The following is a 9,566-nucleotide window of genomic DNA, read 5'->3' on the forward strand; positions in this document are numbered from 1 at the left end:
CACACACACGGAGGCACAATGGCCCAGTGGTTAGGGTAGAGGATCGCGGTTTCGATTCCCAGATCGGGTGTTGTGTGTGTTTATTGAGCGAAAACACCTAAAAGCTCAACGAGGCTCCGGCAGGGGGTGGTGGTGACCCCTGTTGTACTCTTCCACCCCAACTTTCTCTCTCTCTTTCTTCCTGTTTCTTGAGTAAAGCTGCGATGGAATGGCGTCCCGTCCAATTGAGGGGTGGGGAACACATACGCCATAGAAACCGGGAAACCGGGCCCATGAGGAAGACACTTTATTTCACATTTCTCCAGTCCACTCAGTTGGCAAAAACGAGTTGTACCAGTAATTCAAAGGGCTCACCTTATCACAATCTGTATCAAGCTGAATCTCCTTGGGAACTACGTTCAGGATACGCGTGTCTGCAGTGCACAGCCCGCATGTGCGTTAATTTCAAGAGCAGGATATTCTGTAAATCAGATCAACTAGGACACTCGTCGTAACCGACGGAGAGCCAGGTAAAAATATACATGTGCACACACGTATACATATACATATACCCTATATATACACAAGCAAAGCATGCACACAACATATTTAATTTAGCTTCTCAAACTGCCTTTGTCGTGTCCCATTCAGAGTCTCTCAAAATGTCTACCATGTACTATTCCTTCCTTCACCAATCAGCTTGATTTAAATACAATCTTTCAGCTGCCTTTCTACAGTTATATACAAGTGTGTTCGAGTTTAACCATTTTTATTGGGGATTTTTTTCCATATTTTTCTTAGTCCTTTATAATTCGCTTCAAAAAATAGCGTTCCCATGCCCATTAACGTTTCCAGACCTTGGTCTTCTCATAGGCGCTTTCATTGCTGCAATAGTTTATAGTAGACAGCAAGCACCAGGAGAATGGCGTTATAAACTCATAAAACCATCTTTTCTGGATTAAATAACGTAATTAAATGTTAATACAGAATAAATTCATAGTTTATTACACAGAAGCTCTCCTCTTTCTTCCTTTCTTTCTTTCTTTCTTTCTTTCTTCATGTGTTGACGCGTTGGTTTGTATTTCGTTATTGATAAAACTGCCATAGCTGATCTTTTAGAGTATTTTTATATGAAATTCTATATACGTTTTAGTAGTCAGTTTTGTTTCGTGCTGTGTATTGTCATATGCTGCAATAACCCCTTGGATTTAAGGGTTAAAAGTTTCCCGTGTGGTTATGGCAACTTTGCCAGTTACAACATAATTCTCGTGATCCTTGCTGCTTACAAGGACAAAAAAAAAAAAAGGCTGAGACAGAAACGATCCAGGAATAATAAGTTTTAGGAACGTTAATGCTAGAAAAGAAACATAAAAAAACAAAGATACACGAAAAAATGATTAATAGATAAATAATTAGAATCGCACTCGGTCTTCAAAATAACGTACGTTTGAACGAAAAATATTTTTATATGCATGTATCAATATATATGTATATGTATACACACACACACACACAATGTAGACGTATGTATTTGTGCATATATATATATATATGTAGGTAAGTATGCATGTGTACATGGTACGCAATCATACATATACATGTATATATATATATATATATATATGTGTGTATGTGTATCTATGTATCTGCGTATGTGTGTATTTGCATGTGTGTATGTGTGCTTCTATAACTTTAGTTCTTGTACACAGCTCTGTTCCAATATCCTGTTCAGATCAGCACAAAAATTGCTTCCCTTTGCCATTCCTTCCTTCCTTCATTCACCACTAATAACACTACCTTGCATATGTAACATCTTTGCACTTCCTTTTAACAGAAATAATCTTAGGTGAACTCTATTTCACAGAGGTCTGTTCGTTTCGTACGATAGAACTTGGTAGAAAATATCGTGTATTATTTCACTTTGAAACCTTTTCGTTCCAAGTTCAAAGAATGCCAGTGTCAACTTTGCTGTCGATCCATCTCGGGGTGCAAAAATAGCACACCCGTTTAACGATTTGTTACACCGTCTCCTAGAATCCGTGATTAAATGTGAATGATAGGACGGTGAGTAATTAGTCTGATGGTATCAACTTACATTCCTTCTTGTCCTCCTTTTCTTTTGCTCAGTTAGAACCAATGACCATCGATGACCACCGATCGATCCATCCATCCACTAACCCATCTATTCACTCATCTTCTCAGCTCGATATTCCTGAAAGGGTCGTGAGTGGGTAGAGTTGTCAAGGCTCCAATCAGAAGCAAATGCCATTACACTTCCCGGCTGGTTTCCCAAGCCCGACCACCTGAGACGATGGTAGTAGTGGAGGTGGTCATGATCATGAGGACAATACTGAGGATGATAATGGTGATGATGATGATGGTGATAGTGATGGTTGTGATGATGGTAATAATGATGGTGATGATGAGGATAATGATGATGAGGATAACGGTGGCAGTGGTGATGAAAATGTCGGTGGCAGCAAGGCTGCAACTGCTGCTGCTAATGATGTTGATGATGATGATGATAGTCGCGCTACTGAGGATGGTGATGATGTTGATGATGATGATGATAGTCGCGCTACTGAGGATGGTGATGATGTTGATGATGATGATGATGATAGTCGCGCTACTGAGGATGGTGATGGTGATTATGCAAATGATGACGGTGCCGATGATCATGGTGATGTTATCTAATTCGGCATATCTCGTTCTGTTTTTCTTCTTTTTTCTTCTTTTCTTCTTTTCTTTTTGTGATCCACCATTGCCCATCGTCCCTGCGGTCTACTTCGTGATTTCCCATCCCTTAATGGAAATGACTCTATTTTTGAGTACTTCCGTAAATTACTTCAGACACACATACAAAAACAGACACACATACACAAACACACACACTCACACGGCTACAGGATTCATTTGTATATCGATATATTCCTCATATTCATATATGTATGCGTGTGTGTATGTATATATATATATATGTATGCATATGCATATATATATATATATATATATATTTATTTATATATGTGTATATAGACGTATATGTACATACACATACGCACATATATAAAAGTATATATACATATGTCTATAATATTATTCGTTTCTGCATACACATTTGTATATATGATTAAATGATGTGTGTGTGTATATATATATATATATATATATATATATATATATATCAGAAATGATAAAAGTCAATTACATTATTGTTCTTAAATGCCAAGTATAAATCTGCTATTGAAGGCTACAGTACATAACCACTCATAGGAAGATCATGACAATAATAATAATAATAATAGCAACAACAACAGTAGTAGTAGTAGTAGTAGTAGTAGTAGTAGTAGTAGTAATTCTATATAACTGTACTTAGTGCATTTCATTGTTTTCGCAATTTTGTTAATTTCTTGTGGAAGAATTTTGCCTTCTCGTATTCTCTTCTGTTTCTCGCAGGATTTTGAAATTATTATTAAAAAAAGAAGAGCATAAAAGAAAAATTAAATAAAATGATAGAAATACTAACAAAAAAAAGGAAAAAATTAAATCTCAAAAAAGCGAAGAAGAAATTTGAAAAATTTAATGACCAAATTTTCATTTGGATACTCTGACAGCCGGTAAAAAGCAATTTCACTTTAAAAGCATCTTCTACATAATTTCGAAATGAATCCATTTCTATTTGAAAGCTTATCCATCGCGAATCAAAAGTTTATGACACCTGAAAGAACCATCCGATGCAGGTTGCTGTTGACTCAGAAGAGAAGGAAAAAAAGGAACAGAAACTAAGAAAAAGGAGGAAGAGAAGGCGAAAGAGGAGAAGGAGGAGGAGGTGAAGGAGAAATAGGAGTAGAAGTGGTAGTAGTAGTAGTAGTAGCAGTAGTAGTAGTTGTTTCTCTGGAGAATGTCAGAATGATGTAGACTCCTCTGATGGGAACTCAACAAGTTTCGAATATCGATTAAATTTGTTCATTTTTTTTTTCAGTCTGCGGAGAAATGGCTAAAATTTGCCCTGCTTAAATGTCCTATAATACACAAAATGAAACAAAACTAGATAGGAAATCATTAGTATTCAAAATATACTCAATAAGATTCCTCTCAAAATAGAGGATTAATCATGAAAGCTATACTCACAACATAGTGCAAGCTAAAATCAACATACATTAATCATAGCCAAAAGAACGTGTCGTACCGGTGTTATATATTTATAAGGCTAACTATAAAACATTGAAATCCCCGAAGGAATATCAAAACCATTTGATCTGATTGCCATAAAGCGACAGCAACACAGATGGACATCAATCACTTCATTGAAAGTATAAAAACGGGAAGCTCTAGAAACGTTGACGATACATTTGGGAAATTTGCTGTCCGAAGTAATCTATAGGAATGTCGTATAACAAAAATATATAAAAAAAAAAAGAAAACTTACAGAAGATAAGGCTAAAAAGCGGTCATGTGTTAATAGATGTATAAAAGGAAGTTGTTCCACTGATATACATGCATATATGCTTACATATGTTTATATACAGGTATATATATATATATATATATACATACACACACATACACATATACGCGCATATATTTATAATCTCATACACACACACACACACACACACACACACACACACACATATATATATAATCTCGTATATATATTTGATGATTTTCTTAAAAGTTATTAACTATTTTAAAATGTTTATAAAAACAGAATGGCACGAAACTTTTTGAATGAACTTTTCGTATTGTGTGAGTGCTTTCGTTGTTCAACTTTTCAAACACACGTGTTTATACATACATACATACATACATACATACATACATACATACATACATACAGATATATATGTATGTATGTTTGTATGTATGTACGTATATTTATAAAACGTTACTAATAAAAGCAAGTATTATCTTAAATAGATATTCAACTGAACAGCTAATTACTACAACAATATTTTAGAAAATAACTATTTCAAAGAAACAGTGTTTCACACTTAATGTGATGCAGGCTCCGAGAAACTAAAGCAAAATATAAAACACAACCGTACCAAACCGTATTGGTTTAATCGGGTCCGCAGCCTGAAAGTCGAATCTAGCATAGGAAGAAACTTTTTGAATTTAATCTCAAAGTATTTCTCTACCGAAAGTTAATTATAAATGTTTTTAACCGCAAACACATTAAGGTGAGCTACAGCTGTCATTCTAGCGACAGTCACATGATCGCAAATAACGTTTTTAATAATCACCGTATTGCTGTAAGATAGGTTCTCAAACGTGACCACCAGGTTACGTGTGTGAAGCTATCTCACAAAAAATTCGGTAGATAGCTATCCTGATATTTAGAAGGGATATGCTCTCGATATTGACAACCGAGCTATTTAAAACCTTTGGATCCTATTACATTGATCGCAATTGCAATTCTGACATGATAGTTTAATAAAGCTACAGTGATTTCTTTCGACCAAAGTTCAGAAACACATGAAAACACATAAAAGCTGTAAAAGACCATTAAAAACCATTATATCTTTAAAACCAGCTTTAAATTTGTAGTATCAGCAGCACCTTGATGTCAAACTATGCGTGGCATCTAAAAGAGAGGCATACTAATTTTTTCGGCTCATTAACAGAAACTGCATAAACAGAAACTCGACTGCATAAACAGAAACTCGACTGCATAAACAGAAACTCCGTAATCTAATATTTACTAAAACAACAGACATAGTAAACAAAACATCTGAGTTCATGTACGAGTGCTGTCATGAGAATAAATATCACCTCTTTTAATTATAACAAAACATCTGAAGCAGTGGATTAATTTTCAGTCTATGCAACTGATTTTGAAGGCATAGTTACAACACATTGTATGGTCTCACGTAAGCAGCCGACAAATCTGTTGTGGAAGGATCCTGACTACTCCCACGTGACCGAAAGTGGACTTACGCATTTTAATGAAATAAAACACTGGCAGTTGATAGTGGGAAGTAAACAGCGTTGATCGTTCGTATTGGATTAGTGTTAGTTTAATATCGCACCTACGTTTGGTTTAATACGGAGCACGTTCCTTGTGAACATATTAATTCTGTGAAAGGTTATTCTAGATAAACATATCCAAATATTTATTTGGGTAATACTATTCTACACCAATCTGCACCACAACGTCGTCATAACATTATTGGCGACGAGATATACAAACTCCCGAAGACATAACAAAATCTGAAAAATATATTCATTGTTGAGAGATTTTGTTCATTGATAGAGAAGAATGCAGTTTATTTACTTACTGTCAGTCAATTATTTTGTTCATCTCTGGTGAGTGAGCTAATTTTTTAGAGACATATCTTATTTCGATATTTTAATATTTTCAAACATAGACAGTGAAGAAGAGAAGCTGAATATGATTATGAATAAGAAACCAATACCTGAGCTGGTTCAATAGCGTTAAAGCATGAAAATAATTAGAAGATTGCAAACTGCGTGCAACACCAAGAAAAGGGATTGTGTAGTTCTTCTACAAAAAGACTTGCTTTCAATGTTTATTGTTTTCTGGTTCTAATGAGAATGTGTGGGTAAGATCCGGGTATTGATATTTGCATAACTTGCATAATTCTGTGAGTAAATCTGAGAAATCTGCTGTGTATTGTATCTCAGTGATAAGGCTTTTGTTCATAATTTGTTTTGTTCATGCCTACTTCCTAAACCGGATGATTATTTATGACACATGCCTGATATCATACATACATACATAAGAATTCATAAACTTCAAGAAAACATGAAATAATTCTTCTTCGGAAAGCTGGATCTTGAAGCAGACATACTGCAAATAATAGCGTAGAGAGAATTTACAAAAAAAAAAAAAAAAAAAAAAAAGACGAAGACGGGTGTGTAAACAACAAACAGATGTATTAGCTCAATGCTCGGGAAGTGAGAAAGCCTTTTACGTTTCGAGTCTACGCTCTTCGACAGAAAGGAACACAGAAATAAGCAGGGAGAGAAAATAGAAAAAGGTTTAGTGGCTATCGATCTATCATCGAGCAGCGTTCGACTATCTAAGATGTTTATTAACCCAATACTCACATGGTACTATTTATAGCTTATCTGCTTCAAGAGCTGACGCTAAAAAGAAGGCTTATATATATGTAGGTGTGTGTGTGTATGTGTACGCGCGCGCGCATGATTAAGGAGAAAGCAGCGAATAATTCGTTTTATTACATAATTTTGTATTTTTGGTAAATTCTCAGTGCATATATATATATATATACATGCTTATTTTGATATATATAAATATATATATATATATATATATATTCTTTCTTTTGTTGTCCTTCCTGTCAAATATATATATATATATATATATATATATATATATATATATATATATATATATATATATATATTTATATAAACACACACACACACACATATATGTATGTATGTATGTATGTATGTATGTGTGCACGGTGGGGACCGGCGTGACCGGAGCTGCATGGCTGAAACGAGTAAAAGAAAAAAATACACACATATACTCCCAGAATATCCGATATTACCTTAGATAAAACGCAGCTTTAATTGATCAAGTGTTATTCTTATGTAAAGTGTTTTCGATTCGAAATATTAATTTTTACAGAAGAAATTTAATTATTTTCGTCAATGTTCATAGAAGTCCCGTGTGTAATGAATGGACTGTTCTTCAGATACTTACTTAATATGAATAGTTTGTTTCATAATTTAATTGTGTAAACGACATAAATCATCAAATTGAAGTGTATTATAAAAATACACGGTTAAGTGAATAGTTTAATTTCATTTAAACTATTGTGTTGCAATGCATCTGGGATGCATTATACATTATATTATTCTCTCATAGTTTTAATGGTGCTGTCTTTGTATTTTAGAATGATGTCATGTTTTCCAATATGGCTCCGCATTTATGACAGGAAACTCGTTGTATTCATGTCCATTGAAACGATGTGTGTGCTGCTAAAATGATCTTTTCTGCTCATTAATGACAACTCTGTTTCAAATTCTAAAGTGGATGCCGACTCCAAGACATACTTGAGATTCCTGACACAGCTGTTCTTTACATGAACCATATTGTGAAGTTTAAGACTCAAATTAAACGCTAAGCCAGGGAAGATGAAAAGCAGGCCCAGTGCAAAGCATTCCACCATCTCAGATCATACACATCTGGACCAGGAAATCACACACAGAAGGAGAAGAGCTGGTGCTTCATTTGGCAGGATGCAGGAGAGGCTGTGAAAAATAGGCATGTTTCTTATTTCTTTATTGCCCACAAGGGGCTAAACATAGAGGGGAAAAACAAGGACAGACAAAGGGATTAAGTCGATTACATCGACTCCAGTGCGTAACTGGTGCTTAATTTATCGACCCCGAAAGGATGAAAGGCAAAGTCGACCTCGGCCGAATTTGAACTCGGAACGTAATGGCAGACGAAATACCGCTAAGCATTTCACCCGGTGTGCTAACGTTTCTGCTAGCTCGCCGCCTTACCTAAAAATAGGCATGTTTCTATACGTATCAAATGTAAGATATACCCGGCTATAGTGATTTTCCCCCTGCTGCATGGAACTGAAACCTGGACAGTCTTTAAATCTCAAGTAGACATGTTACGTATATAAATTATGAAACAGCTGCGAGGAACCATGACTATCATTCTCTTTTACAAAATCAGGAACGAAGAGTTCCTGCGGCTTATTGGTCTCTCTCCTGTGATGGAAATCCTCATTGAGAGAAATTTACTTTGGGTGGGCCACGTACACGGGATGGACAACAATAGACTCACCAGACGAATCCTCTACTCCCAACTATCCAAGGGTAAAATAAACCATGGAAGACCTAGACTGAAATTCAAAGGCACTGCAAAAAAGGAACATGAAGTGGTAAGGAATTGATCGTAATAAATGGAAAACTCAAGCAAAGAACCGACGAGTATGGAGAAAACTTACCAAGTCATGCCATAACCATGAACAGTCATAAACCGCGACGTCTGTTTGCAGATAATAGATAATAACAACTGCAGAAATCGGGGATGTTCCTTGGGGAAGAGCTAAAGTGAATCAATATTGCGGTAAATTTGCCCTTACATTTTAAAAGTTGGCATGAATTCCACTTCTCTGCTGATGTTGTTTCTAAAGAAAGTCATATGGAAATCTGTATTATATTTTCTGAAGCCTGAATTCTTCAGTAGCGGCAGTAAGAAGGTGTCTTCGAGACTCTGGTTGAACAGAAAGGTCTAGTAAATTAACTCGCTACATGTATATGTATATATGTAGAGAGGCAGATAAAAAATATATATTTGTTTCAGTTATTTGACTGCGGCCATGACGAAGCACCGCCTTTATATATATATATATTAGTTGAAATAATGAAGTCAAACCAAATAGTGGAACAAGACATTGCATTTCTCTCTTGTTTCCATTTCTTGGTCAAGCGCATGTCACAAATTTTGAAGAAGGTAATGACTGAAACTTTTTTCAGAAGCATAGACATGTCCACTATCAAAGATGAAGACACTAGTTTTCTACGGTTCGTGTGTGCATGATCGAGATCTAACGTCTACTTGTCTTGGT

The 9,566-nt window shown here is 35.4% G+C and overlaps 1 long non-coding RNA gene across 1 annotated transcript in view; it reads left to right on the forward strand.

The window, feature by feature from the left end:
• LOC128250624 (uncharacterized) overlaps positions 1–8,247 on the forward strand; it is a 54,546-nt gene extending 46,299 nt beyond the window's left edge. Inside the window, exon 3 of the long non-coding RNA XR_008266652.1 lies at positions 8,009–8,247. This is a non-coding gene — a long non-coding RNA (uncharacterized LOC128250624). The remainder of the gene's footprint in view (positions 1–8,008) is intronic.
• The last annotated feature ends 1,319 nt before the right edge of the window (positions 8,248–9,566 follow it).

The sequence above is a fragment of the Octopus bimaculoides genome, chromosome 23 (assembly GCF_001194135.2).
Source record: "Octopus bimaculoides isolate UCB-OBI-ISO-001 chromosome 23, ASM119413v2, whole genome shotgun sequence".
Lineage (NCBI taxonomy): Eukaryota > Metazoa > Mollusca > Cephalopoda > Octopoda > Octopodidae > Octopus > Octopus bimaculoides.